This window comes from Triturus cristatus, chromosome 9 (assembly GCF_964204655.1).
Source record: "Triturus cristatus chromosome 9, aTriCri1.1, whole genome shotgun sequence".
NCBI classification, from domain to species: Eukaryota; Metazoa; Chordata; class Amphibia; order Caudata; family Salamandridae; genus Triturus; species Triturus cristatus.
The window spans coordinates 478,054,041-478,070,468 of NC_140592.1; positions in this window are offsets into that span (position 1 = coordinate 478,054,041).

Below are 16,428 nucleotides of genomic sequence, written 5' to 3' on the forward strand. Positions count from 1 at the left end.
GGTCAGGTGGCTCCCCTCCAACCAAAAGTTGATGCCATCCAGGCCTGGGAACCCCCCACCACCCAGACAGCTGTCCGGGCCTTCCTAGGCCTCACCGGGTACTACCGGCGATTCATCCAAGACTATGGGAGCATTGTTGGCCCCCTCACAGAGCTCACGTCCAAGAAGCAGCCCAAGAAGGTGCACTGGACACCCCGCTGCCAGTCGGCCTTCGAGACTCTCAAGACGGCGATGTGCACTGCCCCCGTGCTACAGGCCCCTGACTACAGCAAGGAGTTCGATTTGCAGACGGACGCCTCCGAATATGGAATTGGGGCCGTCCTGTCCCAGGCAGACGCGGAGGGACTCGACAGACCCGTGGCCTTCATCAGCCGACGGCTGTTGCCCCGGGAACAGCGGTGGAGCACCATCGAGCGAGAGGCCTTCGCTGTCGTGTGGGCCCTCAAGAAGCTCCGGCCCTATCTCTTCGGCACCCACTTCCGGGTTCAAACCGACCACCAGCCCTTGCGGTGGTTAATGCAAATGAGAGGCGAGAATCCCAAGCTGCTGCGGTGGTCAATCTCGCTGCAAGGGATGGACTTTTCCGTCGAACACCGGCCCGGCAATGACCACGCCAACGCCGACGGCCTATCCCGCTTCTTCCGCCTCGACGAGGAGAATCCCCAAGGAGATGGGTGACTCTCCCTGCCTTCGGCTGGGGGGGACGCCTGTTGGACCCGGCCTCGTGGCGTGGTCCTAAACCCTGTGGATTGAGCCCGTTCCCCGCACCAGCCTAACCGGGCCGCCCCTTCGGGCCGCCAGGGACCTCTCCCCTCTTCGAGGTCCCCCCCTTGGATTGTACCCGTTTCACTACACCGGTCTACGCGGCCCCCTTGCCAGGCCGCGCAGGGACCCCTCACCCCTTCGGGGTCCCCCCCCCCTTTTGGATCATGCGAGCTCCACACACCAGCCACGTGGCCCGGCTCCCGCCGGCCTCGGCCCCAGCGAAGCCCCGACATCGAGGCACCAAGATCTGGCCAGGGGGGCATCACCGGACCCCTTCACCACTCCCGGAAGAGGGGAGTTTCGATGGGACCCCCACCGTCCCCCAACACCGAGGTGCGATCACCCTCTGGCCTCCCGGGGCCTGGCGCCTCTCCCGCTGGGCGTCTGGCCTCTCCCAGCCCGGCCTCTCCGCCCCCCCAGGCGCAAGGGTCCGGATATCAAAGGGCTCCAGACCTATATCTGGGGCAACCCCGCAATGGGACAGCAGTTGTATCCCGGAGTCGAGAGCCCTGCTGATTGAATCGCGGCCGACCCAACGGAGAAGAACTCTTGCTTGAGACTCTACCACGAGCCCTGCTGACTGCGTCGCGGCTCCACCTTATTGAGATCACGAAACCTCACGGAACATCGGGGCCCTGCTGACGCTGTCGTGGCCCAACCTCGCTGAAACCTCCCTCGGAGCCCTGCTGACGTCGTCACGGCTCGAGCTGAACCAAGACACCGTAAGAGCCCTGCTGACCTGGTCGCGGCTCGAACTCCACGGACTGAACACCAGAGCCCTGCTGACGCCGTCGCGGCTCGACCCCTCCGAGATCCGGAGGCCCTCCAGCGTGGGGATAAGAACTGGGCCCCAGGTACCCTCGTACCAAGCTGCTGCTAAAGACTGTCCCGCTACCCCGTCCCTACCAAAGACTTTGAGACTCTTGTGGATCCCTCGATCCCCCCCTTGTAAATATTGATAACCGTAACTTCATAAGTGCTGATAAAGAACTGCTCGTCTTGCTGAATCTCCTCGAGTCCTGTGTGGTGGTGTTACTGTGCTAGTACGTTATAGGAGAAGGACCTCTCCCGGAGGCTTCTCAGCAGCGCTCGGCTACTTCGTGCAGTGTGGGGGCCCCGCTGGGTAGTCTCTCCGACTCCCCCGAGGCCCGCCTTCCAACAAATGTATAACCATAAGAATACGTAGACTGATTAGGAACTATGATGTGGTGTAAACGTGGAATGAGACATATGGTCCACCTAGGGACTCACTGGGGTTTGTCATAAAGCATGCAACACAGCATATTCTATGGTCATTAACCAATGTGAAATGAGTAATGTCTATCAAGTACAGGTATTGCGCTTCAGCATTGGTTAACTGATAGGGCCACACACATTGAACCATAGACTGAGTCTGTGCCAGGTAGAGGAAACATAAATGGGGGGTGGCTAGTTGCCTACAATTAAACATAATTGTTTGGCACTTCTCCAATATTGACTCCTAGAAATTCCAGGAACCCTATCACATAGCTCATGTTATATAATTCAAGCAATACCATGGTGACCTTTACATATCCTAGTGTCTGTCCACACATGTCAGCAAGGAATCTTACCTTGATGTTCATCACCTTAAACCAGAGCATGCTGCAGATCTCATATGTATAAGGATCTTATGCTTTATCTTGCAGGTATTCTCCAACTATGAAGCAAGAGTGACAGATTTTGGAAACCCATAGGGGTAAACCCACCAGTAGGTGGACAGTGTAATGGGCTGTATTCTGACAACACAGTGCAGACATGCATGTGGTCCTTTACACATTGGCTTTTTTCTTCGAAAATCACTACAAATCATGTGTCGAAAATAGAACATTGGGTATATGAGGGTACGACTCAGGCATTTAACTGCATTAACATGTGTGGAATTGTGACATGTTCCACATCTAGCCATACCTATTCTGTCTGCATTGAGGTATGAATCCTCACATCCAAACAGGGCCTACCAGGCAAAATGTCCATACATTGCCATGTGCACAACTACACTAGTAGAGTGTAAATGATTATTATAGACAATGTACTTACACACTCACAGGAACCCACAGAGATATGCCATTTGGTACTTGGTATTGCTCTAATAAATTATACTTTAATTTTGCCATCTCACTAATACACATGCAGCATCTATCCTAGGAAGGAATGTTGATTCATGATGCCTAGCCTGCTCACATGGTCACACACGTTTATTGGATTCCAAAATGTGGCTAGGCGTCTGGCTACTTATACATGTATGGATCCCAAAACATTTTGCTTTTTGAATGGCATGCATGTCTGATCATGCCATTAATCCTTCACACTTTATCAATTGTAGCAGTGAGAAATGTATTCTGCATGTATGGGCATAGTATCATGTGAACACACAATAGTAGGACTATTAACTTTTAAAAGATGTTCACTGTGTATAGTTTCCCAAAGCATGTAATGTTGAGTATTGGTAATGTTGTCTGGGATATGTGTTACACCCCACCTCACCTGTGTCATGCTCAAAGTTGGACTTGGCTAAATATACTCTTTAAGCTTTATTTGTGTGAATAACCTATTTTTGAGGATATCTTGGTACGTGTAGTGTGGATTTTTGTTGTTTTTGTCTTGTTTGGTTTTATAAAAATATTACTTATTTTCTAAACTGGTGTGGTGTGCATTTGAAGTGTTTTCACTGTTTTACTGTATGTGTGCACAAATGCTTTACACATTTCCTCTGAGATAAGCCTGTCTGTTTGTGCAAAGCTACCAAGGGGGTGAGTGTGGGTTGTTAAGGGCCAAACTCCTTTACCCTGACTAGAAGCAAGGGTCCCTACTTGGACAAAGGTGTAAACCATTGCTAACTAGAGACCCCCATTTCTAACAGTAACCTTGACTCACCCTACCCCTAGTCGATATCATGTTCGGGATGTAGTGGACCAGCAGCCAATGGTTGCCCTCAAACTCCTTCTCAGACATAGTTTTAGCTCTGCCCTTCCCCAACATTTCACTAGCTAAACTCCCCACCCTTAGTTGTAACTAAACGAAAACTAGCCCTTCCCCTACCCCTAAAACTACAAACACCAAAATACACCTACATCCAACAATACAGTGAACAAAACAATACAAAAGACAAACACAATACACATATAACAATATTTAAACAGAACAGGGACAGCACAGACACCGATAAGACCACATTTACGCTATCTAGAACCAAAGAACACAGCAAACACCTCCGCCAACCAGCACAGACAAAAAAACTGTAAGTGAAAGTAATTTCACACTTCCCGGTTTGCAGCATGGCAGAGCCATTGTGTCATTTCCTGGGTGAATGCTACACGTTTTCTACAAATGCGTTGTTTATTCTGACGCATCGGCAGAGAAATAGCCAATGCGCGAATGACGTACAACAAATGCCAATGTCCAATGCATTCTTTTTGATGCTTTGGCATTGATGTATGGCTTCCTGCCAACGCTCCAGGTGCAATGCATCATGGAAAATGGCCAATGCATGTGTTCGGATCAACGCAACTAGCCTATTATGTGTGGCACAGTGTAGTAATTTGTGCAATGCAGATAAACACTCCCAGGACTCACTTTGACTTGGGATGTGTTGCATGTCTATGTGAACAGTGTGCTGACGTGAGAGTCATTGCTCTCATGCTGCGGACATCATGACTGACAATCTATGTATGCGAAAGACACATACAATTTGAAAATTATAGTGACCTTAACATACTTTTTATGTATTAAAGTTGGTAGTATGCTTTTGTGAACTTAGGTAGCTGCATAGTATGCATTGTTCCTCCACACATACAGCAGGCCTATGCAAATGGAATACACATTGTTAAACATGATTATGCACAAAGTAGAACTTCATACTATCTGTCTGCAATCCTGCCATAGGATGTGTTACAGACACAATACACACTTCCGATAATACATACACTGGCTGTTTCTGCCAGTCTACCGTGCATGTGGCACCCAGCTCACAGATTGACTGGATAGATATGAAAGGTATGGTGTTAGGATAGTATGACACCTGTAATTGTGGGTCAGACATCATTTACCTGACTAAAATACCCAACAGACATCATAGAATGTTGTGAGACAGACACATATGTTGCCTGGGCATGGTTTCTGGCACAATATGTGTGTCACATGCACAATACACCTGTAGAAAAGATTTAGCAAACAATGTGTGCCTATAGTTTGATTATCACGAGGCTAGCTTGAGTAGCTCAGACAAGTGTGACGAATCCCAAGTGGCAATATGTTTCACACTTCCTGGCATCATATTATTCTGCACAGAGAGGGGTTACATGACTTTAGAATGTTTGTATCCATTCACAGCATCTGGTCATATGTGCATTCACTGACAGATGACACCACTCTAAACTAGAATGCGTCAGTGCGTGCTACCTTGATATGAGTGATATTCCATGTAGGTAGACCTTGACATCTTATTTTATTGTACATTTCCTTTACATCCTATTTTCAGCAACACACATAAATAGAGCACTAGTGCTCACAGCAGCGTTTGTTAAATAGTAAGTTACACGGTCACATCCATTCCTGCATGTGACAGTTGCATCCTTGCCTGATGGGGCAAGTGTGTCTGCATCATGCCTAGGTATTAAACCCATCACTAGCACAACTCAAGAGACAACATTTATATGTGTTAAGTAAGATACCGAACTCAATTTGTTATGTGCTGCCAAACATTGATGTAGCATAGGGAGAGTATCTTGGATGCACTGTGTGCCCATGAACATTACATGCCCCTCTGTTAACACTCACAGGGCAACATGTGAGCCATACTCTAAATGACATAGGTAAGCCAGCAACATACATCATGAAGTGCGTGACACACACTCAGCCATTGAACTCTGTTTGGTACCACATGGGGTTTGGACTGTGGCAGAGAGTTACTTGCAGAACACACTGTAGCAGCACACATAATCTCTGTCTGTGCAGACAGTTACACATTGCTATTTGTGGCTTGTGAATGTCTTGGGCAGGCCCTCATGTGTCACACATGGTGTTGTCATGGCCACATGTATCATGTAACATGATGTTGATCTGGGGTGATTGTGTCACACAGCAACAGACCTTAAGAATAGGTGAGTTAGCCACCAGTCACCCCTGCAGTAAGGCATGTTGCAAAAGTCCATTGTTCTTCTGAGGTGCAATCAATTAGATGATGAAATTCACACATGATCTGCATCTGACTTCTGTCAATGTTGGTGACACTACCTAGACTCTGAGGATAGGCCTTAGTCTGTGGCTCGTGGTACAAGGAGACTGCATTCCCTGACACAGGCAAGTGCAATGGCACACACTCAACTTACATTTCACCTTTGTGTTGATACAAGATTTGTGAACCACACTAGTGTGCACTTGTACACTCAGGTCAGAGGTACCCAACTTTTGCTATGCAAAGCAACGTTAATCACAAAATTCCTCCATGTAACTATGTTCAATATGTTTGTGTGTATGCACATACAGTTGTGTCTGCCTTTGTATTTAAGTGTATTTCACTAGTGACATTTCAGGATTCTTCAAAAGTTCATATGTTTGCATAACACCTATCCAATGTCATACTACTCTGCCTAGTCACTGACTGTACAATGTAATTTGCTCATATGTTTAGTTTACATGCATTTGGTCCTCATTGCATTACTGTACAATGCATGAGAAATGTGCCCTTTAACTACTGTTGCATGATGTGGGATATGTGAGAATGTAGCCTGATAAATTATAAAGTGCTGTGTTTTGTGGAAACCCAGAAATGCATGTACGCATTCAGTACAAGTGACATCTTTTACATGTTTGCATGACACTCAGCCTTAGTCCATGACAACTGTCACTCATTATCACTGATGGTATCAGCACCAACATTAGTTCCAGCAAGATGCTGTGATTCTGCAAGCTCACTCATTTGTGAGTCACACTATATTGTGGCCTTATTCTGTGATATGGAAGTTGTTGGGTTGTGATCAACCCTTCACTGAGTGCCCTCTGTTGTACACTTTGCTCCCGCAGAACGGAAGACTGCTTGTTGTGCAGCTCTGCACTGCTCAAGTGCAAGGAGAGAGTGATGATCAATTTGCATGTTATGGAAATTGCAAGGCTGCCCCGTCCCTTAAATGCAATACACTGCTTGAGATGGCATTTCGGTATATGTGCAATTGATAGGTGTGAGGCATGGCCCCATGTAGATCAACAGATCTGATTACATGAATGTTATATTTTGATGCCTACTTCTGGTTGACGTGATGTGTGAGAGTTGATGTTTACTAGGACTGTGACATAAATGCAAATACAAATAACGGGTTCAAACATTTATTGGCATGTTGAACATTCATATTATGTTACATAATGCTCCATCCCAGGACATGGGCTTCAGGTGAAGAAATGTTATGTAATTTGTGTGCGTTGCCTATTAGCAGCCACTGTATAGTAGATGTCTCCACCATCCTCCTCCTCCATTGGCTCCTGCACTGGATAGTCCCTGCTCCACAGGACATTAGTCCGTACACATATATTGTGGAGGATGACATAGATAAGTATTATCTTGCACACCATAGGGGGCGGGTAGAGCAATCGCCACCCTGATATGTCCAGACATCTGAACCTGGCCTTGAGCAGGTCAAAGATTCTCTCAACAATGTTGCGGTCTTGCAGGGTGCCTTGTTGTTTCTTCTCTCCGACTCAGTTTGGGGATGTGCATATGGGGTCATGTCCCATGTCTGGAGACCATATCCTTGGTCAGCCGAAAGTTAAAAAGAAATTACAACTGTCAATGATTTTGCTCACTGTTACAGCTACATTCCTGTCCATGTATGTTTTGTGAATTTGAATAGTCATACACATTTCTGACGGTATTACACAAAATGTGTTACTCATACAGTTCATAGATTTGCACATGTCTATTCCATTCCTCTGTGTAATAGCAAATGCTGAGCATGAGCTGATACATTGTACACTTCTACATCCTTTGGTCAACATGCAAGTATACTGCCATGTGTAACACATTTTCTGATTTCCACAGTATTTGTTCACACCTCACTGACCTTGTTGTCCTGTGATTGATACGAAAAGTTGGTACACCATTGAGGAGACACTCATCTTAGACCTTTCTCTGGTGTTGCCTTTGTACTCGTATTTAACTTGTCTGTCATGCCACATGATTTAATGTAAGATTTGTTGGCCAGTGCCGTTGATGTGATTCCATCCATTCACACAGAGTGAAATGACATGTTGCTACTCACTGACCATCTGTAGCTACTGCCATTGCCAGATTAGTAAGTGCATGTCAATGTGGCACATCATTGTCTACACATTGCAAGGCATTGTTCCCACTATATGCATATGAGCCAGAGACACAGATATTTTGAGTGCAGTGCAGCAAGGCACCTTTCTGCACTGCAGTACGTAACTGAGAGAGGGCAGGAGGGCACAGTATTTAGGCCATACAGCACATTCCAAAACTTTCAGCCTACACTTTCACACAATGTGCTGCCTAGTCGAAACACAGAACATTAGCACCACAGATGCCCAGGGGACTGCACTGCATGCAGAATTGTTCTTGCATAGATCCATCTTGGAAAAACAATGGAAAAGTACCATACTCTTCTGTGTGCAACTGCAAAGATGCATTGTTTGCCTATTTTTGTAGCAAAGAAGAAGCCAAGCAAGAGTGACCACTCCTCTCTTAATATAATGACTTTAGTAATAAAGGTGTAGGGTACTGGTGCAGTTGGAGATATGGACACATTGCTGAGGGGAGATGCTAATGGGCTGTTTTGGAAGGTAGGGTCTTTCTGCATGGTTACCCCCACTTTTTGCTTGATGTAATGCTGTTTTTGACTAGTCTGACTGGGATCCTGCTAATAAGAACCCCAGTATTTCTGCTTTCTCCCTTACATTTTTGTGGTCAGTACTTAGGTACATCCCAGATTGAATACTGGGGTACCCTTATCAGTCCCTCGTATATGGTACTAAGGTACCCAGGACATAGGTACCCCAGAGGTCCCTTGTGGGCTGAAGCATGCATTGTGTCACCCATGGGAGACCATTCAAATTGCAACTTCAGGCCTGCCAGTGTAAGCTGGTGCTAGCACCACTTACGAAACATATAGGATTCCTATATCTAGGGTCTCTGCACTTAAAAACTATAAGTCACCCCAATATCAGGCGTTATCAATCTTGAAGGCAGGTTACTTGGTTCTAAGTGTGAGAGTGCCCCCGCATGAGCAGGACACCCCTACAGTATAGGGAGTCCATTCGCCCAGTTTGTATGTTAAGCAGCCATATACGTTATAGAGGGCCCACCACATAAATATGCGATGACCATCTCGAAATTGGCTGCAATTAATCCGATCATGTTTGGTATCAAACATGTTGGAATCATACCCCCACACCGTAAATGGTATGATCGCAAGCACAGGAGCGGCCCTCCGTTAGGCACTCAGTGCTCCCGGTACCAGTCATCAAGACCCGGACAGCACAACATGGCTGCTGCAGTCCAGAGACACGATTCTGCCCACCTGCTGCTGAGCCAGGCTCGAGCGGGGGAAGGCAGAACAATAGGAATCCTGTCACAGGGAGGTGTGACCACCTTCCAGACATGATTTAGTGTATAGTGCCGGGTAGGTGTGCATGCCAGAGCCACTCAGTGTGCACGAGAGGCTCATTTGGCGTTCCCTTGCATAGTCCAGGTCAAACCAGCTCTGGGAGCCGTTGGCTTCCACTCTAGCGTGAAACTGGACAAAGGACATGGGTGTAACCTCCCCCCTGTCCAAACCCTCCCGTGGGAGGGTCTCCTGAAACGTCTCAACACTTTCTTTAGGGTACTTAAGGGCTTACCTGCGTGCAAGCCCTGAGATTCCTCGTGGGACATGATTCAATTGTTATGTTATGTTATGTTAATATCATTTATAAAGCGCGCGGCTACTCAAGAGTGTCCCGGCGCGATAGCCAAATAATGGAGCGAAGGAGCTGGACAGAGCAACACATTAGGCAAACAGCCAAGTTTTTAACAATTTCCTGAACAACCTTGGGTTAGTAGTGTTCTGTAGTGTGTAGGGCAGAGAGTTCCAGGCTTGAGCCGCCTTGAAAGAGAGAGAGCTGCCCCCCATTCGTACCAGAGGGAACCGAGGGATCACTGCCAGCCGCTGAGAGGCTGAACGCAACAGCCTCTGTGGCACATAGAAGCTGAAGCGCTTCCTCAAATACGGAGGACCCAGGCCATGAAGGGCTGCATGGGCCAGGGTGAGGGCCTTGAATTTGACCCGTTGGGCCACAGGAAGCAAGTGTAGGTCCCGCAAATATTGCTTCACACTAGTTCTTCCGGAGATGTTTAGCAGAGCTTTGGCTGCCGCATTTTGTACAACTTGCAGCTTCATCAGCTGGAAGTCTGGCAGACCTATATACAGAGCGTTGGCATAGTGTAGACGCGAAAGAATCAGTGCTCGCATGACCATTTCCTTGGCTGCCCTGGGTAGCTCGGGCAGAAAGTCTTCAGTGCACCAAAACACTGTCCGGCCAGTTTCTTTATTTTTGTGGAGAACCTAAGGTCCTCATCAAACCAAACACCTAGGTTTTTGACAAGCTGACCCACAGAGCTAGGTAGGGGGCAGTTCATCATACACCAGTCTGACACCACTTAAACTGTCTGGGCATTCTGGATTTCGCTGGACTTCGTTTGAGCTCGACTTCATCCCCCTTTCAGTCTGCTGCATCGTCTGTGCCTCTGCACCATACAGGAACCTTCCAAGGCCTGTGGACATCCAAAACACCTGAAGTAATCTCCCTTAAAGTGAAGGAGTCGCTTCCCTGCATCTGCAGGCACTGCATCTAAGCAGACCGGTCTGCTGATCCTGAGCTCCTATGGACTCCGAAAGGTTAAGAAATACAGGTGGTGGTTCTTCACATGCTTCGAGGCCTGTCCTGTCCTCTCACCAAGTTTGATACCAGTATCCTATGTCAGAGCCGAAGGGACTGAACCCCTTTGCACCACATCGACTTGCCATTGAAAAGGCTTGTAGGCTTCCTTCCATCAAGATCTTCAGGCTCCAAGTAGCCCCAACCTCAAGCATCTCCAGTGACCAGAATCTTCAACCGCATCGCTTGCACCGTGGGCCTGCTTCTTTGGTGAGCTGCTCAAAGTCCTCTTTTGACTCCAGTGACTCCGGCCTGTGGGTCCTGTTGAGGGTCACCTTTGAATTCTTTGGGATCCCCTGATTGCTCGGGCCCTGCCCTGACTCTCCTATTTGTCGTGTGTCCCCTGGACCTTACTGGTCCCAACCCTGCACCTTCTTTACTTTCCAGTTGCCAAGGTTTGTTGGTGCTCCTGACGGACACTCACCCCTCCACTTTCGACATCTGACGTGGGACAGCTCGTGAACAGCTGCTGGTATTCCACAGCATCGTCTGGTCCTCACAGCTGCAGCTCAAAGTTCACCGTCATCTTTCCTGCAACACCCGACAATGGTGGGCACTCATCTTCCATGCCCCCTGGTCACCCCCAAGTGACCTAGACCTTGTCCCTTCTGCTTGCAAGTACTCTCCACCTGAAATCCACCTTTGGGTTCCACCGGACACTTTCACCTTCTCCAGCAGCAGCATCTTCCTGAAGTCTCCCATTGAGTTCGATGACGGTTTCCGACTCCACTTCACACCGATGCACCCAGCTTCCCTGGTGCCGGTAACCTGGTTACAAGGGTATCCACGGGTGGGGTTGCTCTTCAACCTCTTGTCTTCCACGGGGTTTCTTCAGGGTCCACTGGGAATGGTCCTCTTTCTTTAAAATTGCAACTGCTACTTACACATTTATTTGTACGGAGAACGTGGTTGTGTTCCTACACTGCACACGACCTCCGTGGGGCTCCTAGATACTCACCTTGGGTGGTTCCTTGGGTCCCCGGCACTTCTACATCCTCTGGGTATCGTCTTGACTCGAGTCATGTTTCGCATACCACTATTTTAGTATATGGTTTGGTCTCCCCCTAGGGACAACTGTGTATTCTTTGCTACTTACCTGTTTCTTTTGCAAAGTATTGTGTGCATTGTGTATATCTCTGGCTAGGAGGTATCTGTATGTGTCAGTGAGTGTCTTATAATAAACACATATTTTTATAAATACATTGTGTGGTTATTTTTCACTTAATCTATACCTATAAGATTATGTTAGGGTAAAACAGCTGCTTTACACTCCTTCTGGACAAAGACTGAAGGCTGCTCTCCACAGCTACCACTTAGAGAGCTTTCTACGCTTGTCTACGACCACTAAAATCACCATAAGGGTTGTCTGGATCGGTGCAAGGGGTCCACCTACATAAGTGTAAGTCATATACTGAGCCAGCCTCTCACATTGGTGTGCAGTGTTTGGGATTCAAGCCTGCATTGTTTTACCAGATAATCTTTGTGTGGATTAATTGAAAAACCATCACTAATATTAGGCACATATAACACAAGCTTAGAATAAATAAGTTCTACTGAAGATAGGGTTGGGTAGTTAAGGGTCTAGCACAACCCTTTCTCCAATCTCAGAGAGTTTAGTTCCCACTAGGTTAGGTAGGTGCAACACCTCACTACACCTAGTATGTCTTCTAAAGAAGAAGCCAGTGGCCCTCTGCCTTCTAGATACAGTGAACTCACGTTCCAGGAACTGAGGGTCCTGCGTTCCTCTAGGCAGCCTAAGACAGGGAACTGCCCTAATACTCAATGCCTCCTAGAGATGGTACTGTTGGATGACCTACAGAAAGCTAGTGGGTCAGATGAACAGGACAGAGTGGGTGGGCAGGGGACAGAAAATGGGTCAAGAGGGAACCCCCTCATTGACTGTAGTTCTTACCCTGACCAGGAGGAGTATCATGACTCCCACCTGGAGAACTCAGATCCCCCAGAGGATAGTGCATGTGACACAGAGGGTGCCCCCAGGAGTGGGTCTCCCTTTGTTCTTCTGGGAGGGTCCAGAGTACCACAAGAAGGTCTAAATCCTCCTCTAGAGAATCCAATGCTTCAGGACTGTCTATAGGTACCTCCAAATCTAGTAAGAGGGACAACTCTTTTGGCAGGTAGTATAAACTGCTTTAACTTGACAAACTAAATAAAAGGGGACAACCAACTAGTGATTGACACTGCGCACTGTGCTAAAGGTAACTGAGTTACAAATGGTTAACCTCATTGGCAAAACATCAAGGAATACAGAAAAGTAGTGTTCATATAAACATATATTTTCAGCATATATGTGAAGACAACATCATATTACATCGTCATATGGAAATCAACAAGTGTACATAATGGTAGTCATCTACCACAAACAATTCAATAGTGTGATATACAACTTAATGCTTCAAGATGATCACAAGATGGTGTGTTGATGAGCCCAATGCATTTCGGGACTTAACTGTCCCTTCATCAGGGGAAATCTGTGAAAAAAGTACATATATTTCATGATCAATAACAAAAAGCTAGGTACTATTATACAAGAAGGGTCCATGGTGGAGAACTGTGTGATTAATGTATTAAGTAACACATACCAATGACCCAGACATATGATAGATAGACCTTACGTTAGCTAAAGGAAATATAGTGTAGACACCCAATAGCGTGGTTACATGGCAGATGAACGTAACTCAAGAGCAAGTAATAGCAATAAGATACAGTGCAAGAAATGAAAAAGGAGATCCAGAATGAGTGTATAGTGTGATGTAATGAAATATAAAGATGGCTAAATAAAGCCTCACCTCGAATGTTATATTTTCAAATCCATAAAAGAAAAAAGGAATGAATGTGTACAGCTAACTGCAACTGGATGAACTGAAAAGTGAAAAAGATTAAATAAATGCAAGTACACGTAGAAAAAGTGATGTTTGAGGAGAAAAGAGCGAAGTTCTACTTACCAACTGTGTGGTGTTCTGGCACATGTCTCTGACACCAATACCTATTTGCCATTATCATGTGATCCCACAGCACAACTGTCTGAGTTACTTAACTCTATTCTCAACGCGGCACTTGAACAAGCATGGATCGACAACAACACACGGCTTTTTTTATCATCATCCAATCCACAACGCCCTCATCTGTACATGATCCCTAAAATACATAAGGATCCCCATGATCCCCCGTTTCGTCCAATAGTATCAGGCTGCAAATCCATTTTTGACCCCATTGGAAAATTCTTGGACCATTACCTACAGAAGTTCGTACAATCTTGGAAAACCTATCTTAAAGACACTACTCACTTTCTCCAAATTCTCCAACAAATGACCATTGATCCTCAAGATTCTATTTACTTGTGCACTATTGATGTTACAGCTCTCTACACTTCAATCCCACACGCAGCAGGACTTGAGGCGGTAGAATGGGCTTTATTCAAAATGGAAGACATCGACATTGAGAAGGTCTTGATTTTGCAACTTTTGAAGTTCTGCTTACATAACAGCTACTTCAAGTACCAACAGCAATTTTATGCACAATTAAATGGCACTTCGATGGGCTTTTCGGGAGCACCTGCCTATGCTAACATCTACATGGCACAATATGAACAAGACAATATCATCTCAAACACTGAATGGTGGTCTAAAATACGTCTATATTTTCGCTACATAGACGATATATTTTTGATTTGGAGTGATTCAGCACAGTCTTTTATCTCTATGATAGAGACCCTCAACAGGACCCACACTCATATCCAATTGACCTACACCATTCACAAGGATTCCATTCATTACCTGGATGTACAAGTCACCAAAACATCCACGAATCAATTTCATACTACAGTTTTTCACAAACCTACTGATCGCAACAGTCTTCTAACCTTTTCAAGTTTTCATCCCCGGCATCTAATCAATAATTTACCGTTGTCTAAATTCACTCGAATACGCAGAATTTGCTCAGATCCTGACAACAGCATTCTTCAACTACAAATTACTTCCAAAAAATTTGCATCAAGAGGATACCCACAGGAGGTGTTACATAATTGTCTAACACGAGCCATGGCTACACCAAGAGCAGATCTATTGAAACAGAAACCGCGTATACCTTCTAAAAGACTTGTATTTGTCAGCAGCTTTTCTACATCTTCAACCAAAATCAAGACCATTATTCTCTCACGGTGGGAATTGCTACAAAAAGAACAAGACTTTCAAAACCTTTTCTTGGAGAAACCCATGTTTGCATACACCAGAGGTAAAAACTTACGGAACCTTCTGAAATCCTCTAAGACTATTGATAAACCTGATGTTTACCATGGAACTCGTAAATGTTATGCATGTATTCACTGCAACAACGTCATAACAGGAAACATTTTAACTCATCCCACATCAGGTTCCAATATATGCTTGAAACACAACAGTGACTGTAACACTACCCATGTCATTTACTGTATTAAATGCCCTTGCGGCAAGGCCTATGTAGGCAAAACTGAGCGCAAAATAAAAACACGCATCACAGAGCATAAATCCAGGATTAGGAATAAAAGCAGCACCTCGAGCCTTGCCATGCATTGGTTAGAAGCCAAACACACAATTTCCCAACTCTGTTTCCAAATTATTGAAACTATTGATGTTAGACCAGGCGTAGACACCACCAATTTACTTCTGCGTAGAGAGCTCTTTTGGATTCAGAAATTGCAGACCCTGGCCCCATGTGGGCTTAATGATCGCTTAGACTTTTCATGCTTTTTGTAAATATAGTATCTATGTGTCTATATTTTGTTCCATGTACCTAGTGACTCATTACTATTTCTCTTTTTTCACACCTTTACTATTTGATTATGCACTCTTGCTCTTGTTGTTATCTAGCACACTTTTTCTGACTATTCTTTTCTCTTATTGGTAAGCACGTTTACAGAAACACTTTCAATATTCTTTTACATTTTCACTATCATTAGATGCCATACTCTCTTTACAATTAATACCCATCTTACATTATCCACACATCCAGATTTCCACCAGTTTTTCTTTTTCATGTTATACTGTACATTTTTTTAGGTCCCGTACACGGGTTCATTTTTCAACACACATTCATTTGACTCATCTTTATTACACGTGTTACCAGTTATGTACCTACATGTTATCTCTCCGTTTTATTTTCACAACTTTAGCAGGCCAATAGTAGTCCTTTAATAATGGCGTCTTCGTATCCTTGTGGATACTTCGTTTCAACATCGCGGCAGTTACTTCTTCAGATTGGGCAAACATTCGGACATTTTACCTGTTTCATGGCTTTTAAGCGCTTCGATTTTTCCTCGGTTCTCTTTACTTAGTTTTTATTCATTTTATTTCTTTCCTGTTATACACCTCCTTAGGGCTCTATTTTAATTGTTTTACATCCCCAGTTCCCTGTTTTCGTTTTTGTAATACTCTCTCTTAAACATGGCGCTACCTGCCAGTCCCCTTTCACTCGTTACCAGTTCCCCTTCCTTTTCGTCATCCAAATTTCATTTAATGGCGCGCGATTCACACCTGAACATCCCGTTGTTTCAACAGGACGCCAGTGTGTTTACCGGTCTGCGTATCGTCGTCGGGACTCCCGTGTAAGTATTTTGAACTCGCGAAACAGTTTTACAGCTATTCGTTGACAACCCGCTAAGCTAGCATTTCAGGATTAGTTGACATTTGTCACTTTTTTGTTTATCATAGCGCTTGCTTCAGT